This window comes from Henckelia pumila, chromosome 2 (assembly GCF_033568475.1).
Source record: "Henckelia pumila isolate YLH828 chromosome 2, ASM3356847v2, whole genome shotgun sequence".
In the NCBI taxonomy this organism is placed as follows: domain Eukaryota; kingdom Viridiplantae; phylum Streptophyta; class Magnoliopsida; order Lamiales; family Gesneriaceae; genus Henckelia; species Henckelia pumila.
This window is the reverse complement of record NC_133121.1, coordinates 176,187,833-176,197,167: the sequence shown is the minus strand read 5'-3', so window position 1 is coordinate 176,197,167 and position 9,335 is coordinate 176,187,833.

Here is a 9,335-nt window from a genome sequence, read left to right as displayed (position 1 = left end):
CACACTCGCAAGTATGTGGTGAATCCTTGACAACAAAGCATCGACTCCTATATGTGTCGTAACTGTACCCAATCCCGATACCTGATGACCCCAATAGAGTCGGTAAACGAGTCAAAGTACAGTACTAGCATATAGAGTCTCAATGATGTTTCAAGTAATAAGGACTAATGATGTACAACCAAAACCGCGGACTTTATCCACTCAATAAGTGATAACCACTTGGAAAGTCCGAATAGGGTAGTTCGATCATTCATCATATGAATATCCATTTGCATGCTTTGAACATCTCTATGTTCCATACCAATGAAACGTGGTACTCGGCATCGCAAATGCTAGTCTCAATCTCGAGCGATCCTTATCCTTATTTGCGGACGGCTCAATTGACTAGGAACAGTTTAGAATATATAGTGACTATAAGATGTGTTTCATGATAGCCATCCCCATGTGCTACCACATCTTACATACACTATAGTATATTCAAGGTCTTTATCAAAACAACAATAGTATATCATAATATAACAATATGAAGAAAGATAAAGTCAATGCCATTATAAAAGTGTAAATTATATTAAACAAAAGATTGTTTTACATAGAGTCATAAAAGCCCTTAGCCACAAGTTGGCTAACCGGGCACCCACTCTTTCAGTTTATTACCGTAGAAGGACATCTATTGATAAGGTAAGCAGCTGTTTTTGTAGCCACTTCCCAGAAAATTGGTGGAAGTAATGCATTTGACAGCATGCATCTTACCCTTTCAAGAATGGTTCTATTCATTCTTTCAGCAAGAACATTTTGTTGAGGTGTCCCTGCTACTATCAAGTGCCTTGAAATACCTGCTTCTTCACAAAATTGATTGAATTTTTCTGAGCAAAAATCAAGGCCATTATCAGTTCTGAGTTTCTTAACCTTCAGCCCTGTCTGAGTTTCAACCGATGACTTCCATTCTTTGAAGGCCTGAAAAGCTTGATCTTTGGTCCTGGTAATTGTGATCCATACCTTTCTGGAGTAATCATCTATCATAAATATGAAATATCTTGATCCTCCCCTAGATTGTACTCTTGAGGGCCCCCACAAATCTGAATGAATGTAGTCCAAAACAGCTTTACTTTTCATATTTGAGGGTTTGAACTTTACTCTTGTAGACTTTCCAAGTACACATTCTTCACAGAAACCAAGCTTTCCAATAACACCGTTGCATAAAAGTCCTTGTTTATTCAATTCCTGAAGTCCTTTCTCACTGACATGAGCAAGTCTTTGATGCCACAGCGGTACTTTATCACTAATAGCTGCTGTGGAATTTAATGAACCAACTACCGTTTTGCCTTGTAGTGTATAAAGGCCATGTTGTTTGGTTCCCTTCATTATGACCATGGACCCCTTCAGTACCTTCATAACTCCATTCTCAACTTTGACAATTAGACAATTTGCATCTAACATTCCCATTGATATGAGGTTTCTTTTCAATTCTGGAATGTACCTTACTGAAGAAAGTACCCTCTCACAACCATCATGAAGTTTAAGTTTGATGTTGCCAATCCCTACAATTTTGCAGGCTTTATTGTTTCCAAGAAACACTGATTCGCCTTCAACTTCTTTTAGATCAGAGAACCAGCTTCTGTGAGGGCTCATATGGAATGAACAGCCTGAATCCATGATCCAATTTTCATTGGATTAAAAAATAGCAGCTAGAAGAACATCTGATGATTCATAACCATCACTTGCCACCGATGCATCTCCTGTATCTATAGTATTAGTTTTTCCTTGTTCTTTCTTATTTAAGTCTGGACAATTTCTCTTGAAATGTCCTTCTTTATGACAGACAAAGAATCTCAATTTTCCTTTGTACTTTGAATGAGATTTACTCCTATAGTTTCTTGATTCTCCTCGTGAATCACCTTTGAAATCTCTTCTTGAACTCCTGCCTCTGATCATCAGCCCTTCTCCACTACTTTCTTCCTTGAACACTTGCTTTCTCTGTAAATCCTTGGACATAAGTGAAGATTTCACTTCCTCCATCGTCAGAGTTTGTTTTCCATACAGCATGGTGTCAACAAAATGTTCATACGGTTTTGGTAGAGAGCTCAATAGCAGAATGGCTTGATCTTCTTCTTCAATCTTGATCTCAATATTCTTAAGATCCAGAATGATCTTATTAAAGTCATCAACGTGTTTTCTCAAGTCCTTTCCATCCTCCATGTGGATCTAATACAATGACTTCTTGAGGTATAAACGGTTAGCCAATGATTTCTTGAGATACAAACCTTCAAGTTTGTTCCAGCCTTCCATGGCCGATCCTTCTTCACCAACTTCACGTAAAACTTCATCACCCAAACACAACAGGATCACACTTTGCGCCTTAGAATCATTGCCTGCCATTTTCTTCGAATCTATCCTGGCAGCTATGGCTTCCTTGTTTATCGCATCAGAAATTCCTTGATGTACCAGTAGAGCCTTCATCTTGATTCGCCACAGACTGAAATCATTCGTCCCTGTGAATTTTTCGATCTCAAATTTCGCCATTGAAGCCATTCTTGAGATTCACTGAAAGCTTTGATACCACTTGTTGTGATTGTTTCCTTTGATCTTGAATATAATTGAAGATGACTAACACAATCACACGCAGCACATATGCATGAAGAAGTAAAGAAGATTAACAAAGTAGATTTTACGTGGTTCGGTATCGAAATACCTACTCCACGGCAGCCAACACCCCAAGAGAATTTCTTTGATTATGAGAGTAATTCTGAGTTACAAGTCAATCGAATACAATGGCATCAGGAGTTAATATACTAGCTCTGAATTCAGTTATGCTTTCAAGATTAGTTAGCATAATTGAATCAGTTACAAAGTCCTAGCTAAACACAGTAGCTAAACTCAATGCCTTTCCTTTGATCGAGCAGCTACCAAACAGGACCAATTCTCATCAGAGGTATTTGTGTTTCTAAGAAATTTCATTCAAAATCTGTCAAATTTGGTTGTCTTAGCTGAATTTTCAAATCTAGACATTTCGAAGTCCATAGAATAGGGTGTTTTGAACATCCACGTTGATGTCTTTGGACTTGTTGAATCTTCAATCCCTTTTTATTTTCAAATATTTTTTGTTTCTATTTAATTTTCCCTTTTTATGTTTCTATTTTAGTCCATGATATTGTATCCCAAATCCTCGTAGATTTGGACCTTGGGGACCATTCTACGTCAATCGTAAAATTAAAATATAAATGATGTAAATTTTTTTTTTTTGGAAGTTTAAGTTACAAATTAGAAACCATAGACATTAGAAAAAAATATTTTGAAGTACATAAAGCAATTGCGCTCATGTAGAATTTGATGTATAAAAAATATATCATAGAATATTACCATTATGAAAAAGTCATATTCATAAAATTTGTTGGGGCCTTGCTTCTATATTTTGGTATGGTTCAAATCTCATTATTCATATATTATTTTAATCCAAGATATTATATATATATATATATATATATATATATATATTCTATTTTATAAAGAGTGAAGGTACTATACCAACAGTTTGGGATGACCAATATATTTTGATATGGCAAAATCAATTTTTTTAGAATAAAGAAAAACAAAATACTTTAATTTTCCAATCCATTTCTTTCAGGTTTCTTTTCTTCTATTTTTTTCCGTTGGATTTGTTTCTTTTCATTTTAGTTATATGTTTTTTACAAATTATTCGTTGTTTTATAAACTATGGTTGTTTAGGATATATTTGTGCTAGATACTTCCATCTGTTAAATTAATTAAATGATAGTTCATAGTTGTACGTAGGGGTGCAAACGAACAGAATCGAGCCGAATAATGATAAAATTTTAAGGCTCGAATTCGGCTCGATAAGAGTATATTCGAGTTCGAGCTTGTTCGAAGTTCGATAATTTCAAATATTTGGGCTCGAGCTCGGCTCGAAATGAAGTTCGAGTTCGAGTTTGGTTCGAAATATTCGAACCTATTCGTGAACTATTCGAATATTATGGTTCGAAAATCTCAAAATATATATTTATTATATAATTATATAATATTAATTAAATATTAAGGTTCGCGAACTATTCGCGAACTATCGAATAGAGTAATTTCGGCTCGAGCTCGGCTCGAAAAAAAATTCGAACATGTTTGAATTCGGCTCGAGTTTGATAAGCTCGAATACGAATCAAATATTTATTGAGCGGGCTCGTAAAGCTCACGAACATGTTCAGTTCATTTGTACCCCTAGTTGTACGCAATCAAATGGTTTTCCACAATCATATGTTGTAGCCCCGTGTTTAACTTTTTCCACATTTATATAACTTATTCTTACGAATCTTCTGCTACTATTCTTACCATTATGTTACATTTTTGTGCTAAGGAGAAAACATAGAAATCGGAGATGATGAAAGCATTGCCGAATTTCATCGAAGAAGGAAACACAAATTTTAAAAAAAATTCATTAAGGATTTATGGTGAGAACTTCTAGATTGGGCAACGTCAAACCTTCCCAGCCAAGTTGCCAAACACACAAAGTTAACATTTTGAGTGTCGCTGACATTATGATAATATATTACCATTATTAAAGTTGATGCATTGATAATAACTACTTTTGATCTCTCATAACATATCAATTAATTATAATATTTTTTTCCTCTCCTAAAATAGTACCCGGTCCTCATAAATACAACTATTTTAAAATAAAACCCAAACATAATAAATTAGTAATTAAATGAGAAGTTAAAACATTAACTTTAAATTAAAAAAATTACTTTTAATTTCATTATATTTCATAAAAAATTAGATTATATATTATCAAAGTGAGTTTGGCAATCACAGTTCCACAACAAATAAACCAAGGAAAATCATCAAAAGTTGCACTAGACACTATCACTTTAAAAATCAGAAAATATTAGTTGAAGGACATTATTACCGAAGCTCTGTTGTTGATGTTGATCCAGTATCTGTCTAGCAGAAGCCACAGCTAACTGGCTTACAAATTCCAATTCGATCTTTACAAGTGTTGTTATGTATCCAATTTCAAGTGGGATCTCTTTAAAGTACCAGTAATCAATGATTTTAAGTCACTCAAGCTTGGGAAAGTGGGAATCATCGGCTCTCCAATGTACCAATTCTAAATGATCAAGAAATAGGGATTTTTAGCTGGCGAAATTCTACCTCATTTGGTTCCCACACTTCACATTTGCATGCATCAAGTTTTAGTACGAGAACTTCAAGATTGGGTAACGAACCAACCATCGTCAAATCTTCCCAACCAAGGCCACAATGAGACAAAGTTAACTTTTTGAGTGCCGTTGGGAACTTGAAGTTTAGCGGCAAAGATATCTTGGATTCAGAATAAATATATAATGATGTTAGTTCTTTAAGAAACACAATAGTCCTAAGATGGTAGTGGGACCAATCCGTGCTTTCCACTTTGTAACACACTTTCAATTTCTTTAGTTTTGGAATTCTTTTGATGATCTCATCCGTAAATTTGAAATCTTTTATCCCTGAGAGAGTTTGAAGGTTGTCCAGAATAACTAAATTTGAATAGGGGTGGCAATGGGGCGGGGCGGGGACGGGTTTGCCGTCCCCATCCCCGCCCCCGAATTATACCCCCGTCCCCATACCTGTCCCTATCCCCGGTCCTGCTTAACCGGGGAATCCCCGTCCCTGAACCCACGGGGATCAAATCCCCGTCCCCGTCCCCGTCCCCATCCACGTTCCCTGTTGTAGATCCCAGCTTAAAATTTTCGTTTTTCCAACTCATTTTCTTTACACAAATCCAGTGACATACATATAACATAATGACCAATATATTATTAATTAATAAATTATTTATTTAATATATTTTCGGGGATATCGGGGCGGGTTCGGAGATGGGGATGACATCCCCATACCCTCCCCACTCCACTGCGGGAATTTTAAAAAAATCCCCGAACCCGTACCCGCCCCCGAAATTCTCCCCAAACCCGTCCCTGTTTTGGATTTTCCCCACGGGGACCCAAACCCGCGGGAAAAATTGTCATCCGTGAATTTGAATTGGGAGGATCCGGTAATTTAAAATAATGATATCTGATTTGTATATGCATTAAATGTAGCATCGTCCATATTTCCATGGGTAAGTGAATAAATTCAAAATTCACGTAGATAACTAAGGTTTGATGCCCCCAAAGTGAGGATATAGATGCAGGAACTCTCACTTGCCGACAACGAAGAGAAAGATACCGTAAATGCAATAGTCTAACTACCTCCATTGAAAATTCACTCAAAAAGTTTCCAGATTCCATATCCAATACTCTTAGCAGTCCAAAACTAGACTCGCTTACGATAATATCAGCATTTTTATCATACAATAGAAGTGATCGGGTTAGTGAAGGTGGTCCATTTGAGTTCAAAGCATACTCAATCTTGTATTCCAAACGAGTCATTGGCTGAAAACGAACACGACGTTCACTTCTTATGCCTGTAAATTGAATATTGTACTTACTGGTGACATGAATGAACTTCTCTTTTTGAGCTTCTTGTCACGGACTTAGCCCTTCTAAGATTACATGCGACCTTTGCTCCTTGACTATGCCCCTCGCGAGTACTAGCAAAGCAGCCTTTGTTGCGCAAGTGTGTGCAAGTGTTTGAGTAAGAACACAAGAGAGCTTGGAAAGTTCTTTGTATTGATTTCCAACTTCGTTCTTTACAAATAAGGGCTTGCACCCTTTTATAGTTGAGCATCATAATCTACACGATTCTAGATTGTTCCATCTAGAGTCTTCTTTCTACAAGTTTCTATATAAGTCATTTATATACAAGTGTATTCTAGAGAGTTCTACATAAGCCTATATCTTGAATATTGTAGGGGCTTCTAGAATATGCACAACCTCTACCTTGCACCATGCTCTAGAATCTTTCGGAATGCACAAGAAAGTGCCGGTTGTGACATTCTCGCCCACCTATTCAGCTGACGCCCTCGTCGCCTCAAATTGATGGAGTAGTTCTTTGAACTGCCACAAGTCATCTTTTGTTTCTCATGTTGCCTCGGACTCTGGAAATCCCTTCCATTTGATCAGATATTGAGTGCTAGGTTGCACTCCACGTCGTCGCTTGATGCGTTTGGCAAGCACCTCTTCAACATCTTTGTCAAAGGAAGTTGTTACTACAGGAGGTGCTCGGTGAGAATCGCCTCGTCTAGTGTCTTCCTCATCTGGATAATAAGGCTTTAACATGCTCACATGGAAGACCGGATGAATATTCAATGTGTTGGGGAGGTCGAGACGATAGGATACCTTCCCAACCCTTGCAATTATCGTAAAGGGTCCTTCATACTTCCGGATTAGACCCTTTTAAATGCCTCTGAAGGCTTTGAACTGATGTGGCAAGAGCTTGATGAGCACTTCATCTCCGATGGAGTACTCTTGTTGCCTTCTCTTTGCATCGACCCATTTCTTCATGCGCCGTTGTTCCTTCTCTAAGTGTACTCGCGCCAAGTCCATGTGTTCACTCCAAGACTTGGCCATCTTTGTTGCAGCGGGGCTTTGTCCTTTGCTAAAAGATATTTGCAAAGTATGCGGAGTTGCCGGTTGTTGCCCCATGACTAGCTCGAACGGGCTCTTCCCCAGTGGCTTCTCTTTGTTGTAAGTTGTAGGAGAATTGTGCCACATCCATGAGCTTCGCCCAGTCCCGTTGGTTGGCACTCCCAAAGTGCCTCAAGTAGCATTCCAACAAGTCATTTACCCGCTCGGTTTAGCCATCAGTTTGCGGGTGAAAGCTTGTAGAGAAATGTAGATCCGACCCAAGGAGTTTGAAGAGTTCCGTCCAGAGTTGGCCTGTGAATCGGGGGTCCCTGTCGCTTATGATATGTCTTGGTAACCCCCAATACTTGACTACATTCTTGAAGAATAGCCTTGCAGCTTCCTCGGCAGTGCAATCTTTTGGGCATGGAATGAATGTTCCATACTTAGTGAATCGATTGATCACCACCATGATCGAACCAAACCCATCGGACTTCGGAAAGGCACTAATGAAGTCCATAGTGATAGATTCCCATGGACGCTCCACAATAGGTAGTGGCTCAAGCAGTCCCGCCGGTTGCTTTGTCACGACCTTGTCTTGTTGACAGACCAAGCATGTCTTGACATATAGTTCGACTTGGTCTCTCATTTGCGGCCAATAGTATGATGCTTCCAACAAGGCTCTTGTGCGTTTTTGCCCTGGATGGCCAGCCCATTTGGTGTCATGGCACTCGCGGATTAGATCTTTCCTCAGATCCCCCCACTTTGGTACATAGAGTTGACGTCCCTTCGTATATAGAAGCCCATCTTCAACCAGAATTTCCGAGTCTTCCCTTGCTCGACAAGCTTGGCCAACTCCTTGTGTAGTGACCCTGCATGGAATCAGAAGAATCTGCAGCGGCGGTGTGGCTTAAACTCAAAAATTTATACATGACGAAATCCCTGGCTAATCGTCTTGACATGAAACAGAGATTGTATTCCTTTGTGATTAAGGATGAGAAGAACCTTGAAGACCCGATCGAAGAATTCACCAAGATATTGGATGACTTGGAGAATATTGAAGTAAATCTTGAGGATGAAGATCGGGCTTTGATACTTCTGAATGCTCTTCCTAAAGCATATGAAAATTTTAGGGATGCTTTGCTATATGGAAGAGAACAGACGATAACATTGGAAGAAGTTATGTCTGCTATTCAATCCAAGGAACTTCAGAGAAAATCGAACACAAACACTGAATCACATGGAGAAGGTCTTACGGCGACGGGCAGAAGTGATAAGAGGACATCCAGTGGGAAATACAGGCCAAAGTCCAGATCGAAGAGTCAAGGAAGATACCAGAACAGAAACTTGGTTAATATGAAGTGATATGCCTGTCAAAAGGTTGGACATCTGCGAAGAGATTGTCCTGAAAGGAAAGGAAAGCAACAGGAAAAACCCAAGGATGATGGTACTCTGGCCATAGCTACAGATGGATATGACTCAGCAGAAGTATTGGTGGTTTCTAAAGGTGATCAAAACCACGAGTGGATACTGGATTCAGGATGCTCCTTTCACATGTGTCCTATATCTTGGTTTGAAAAATTGGAGGAATCAGATCAGGGCATGGTACTGTTGGGAAATAATCAATCATGCAGAATAAAGGGCTCTGAAAATATCAGAATAAGGATGCATGATGGGATCGACAGAGTACTCACCAAGGTGAGGTATGTGCCCGAGTTGAAGAGAAACTTGATATCATTGGGAACACTTGATGCTCAGGGATATTCATTCAAATTAGGAGCAGACAGCATCTCAGTGTCTAAAAGATCTCTGGTTGTTATAAAAGCTGTCCAGAGGAACCTCCTGTAT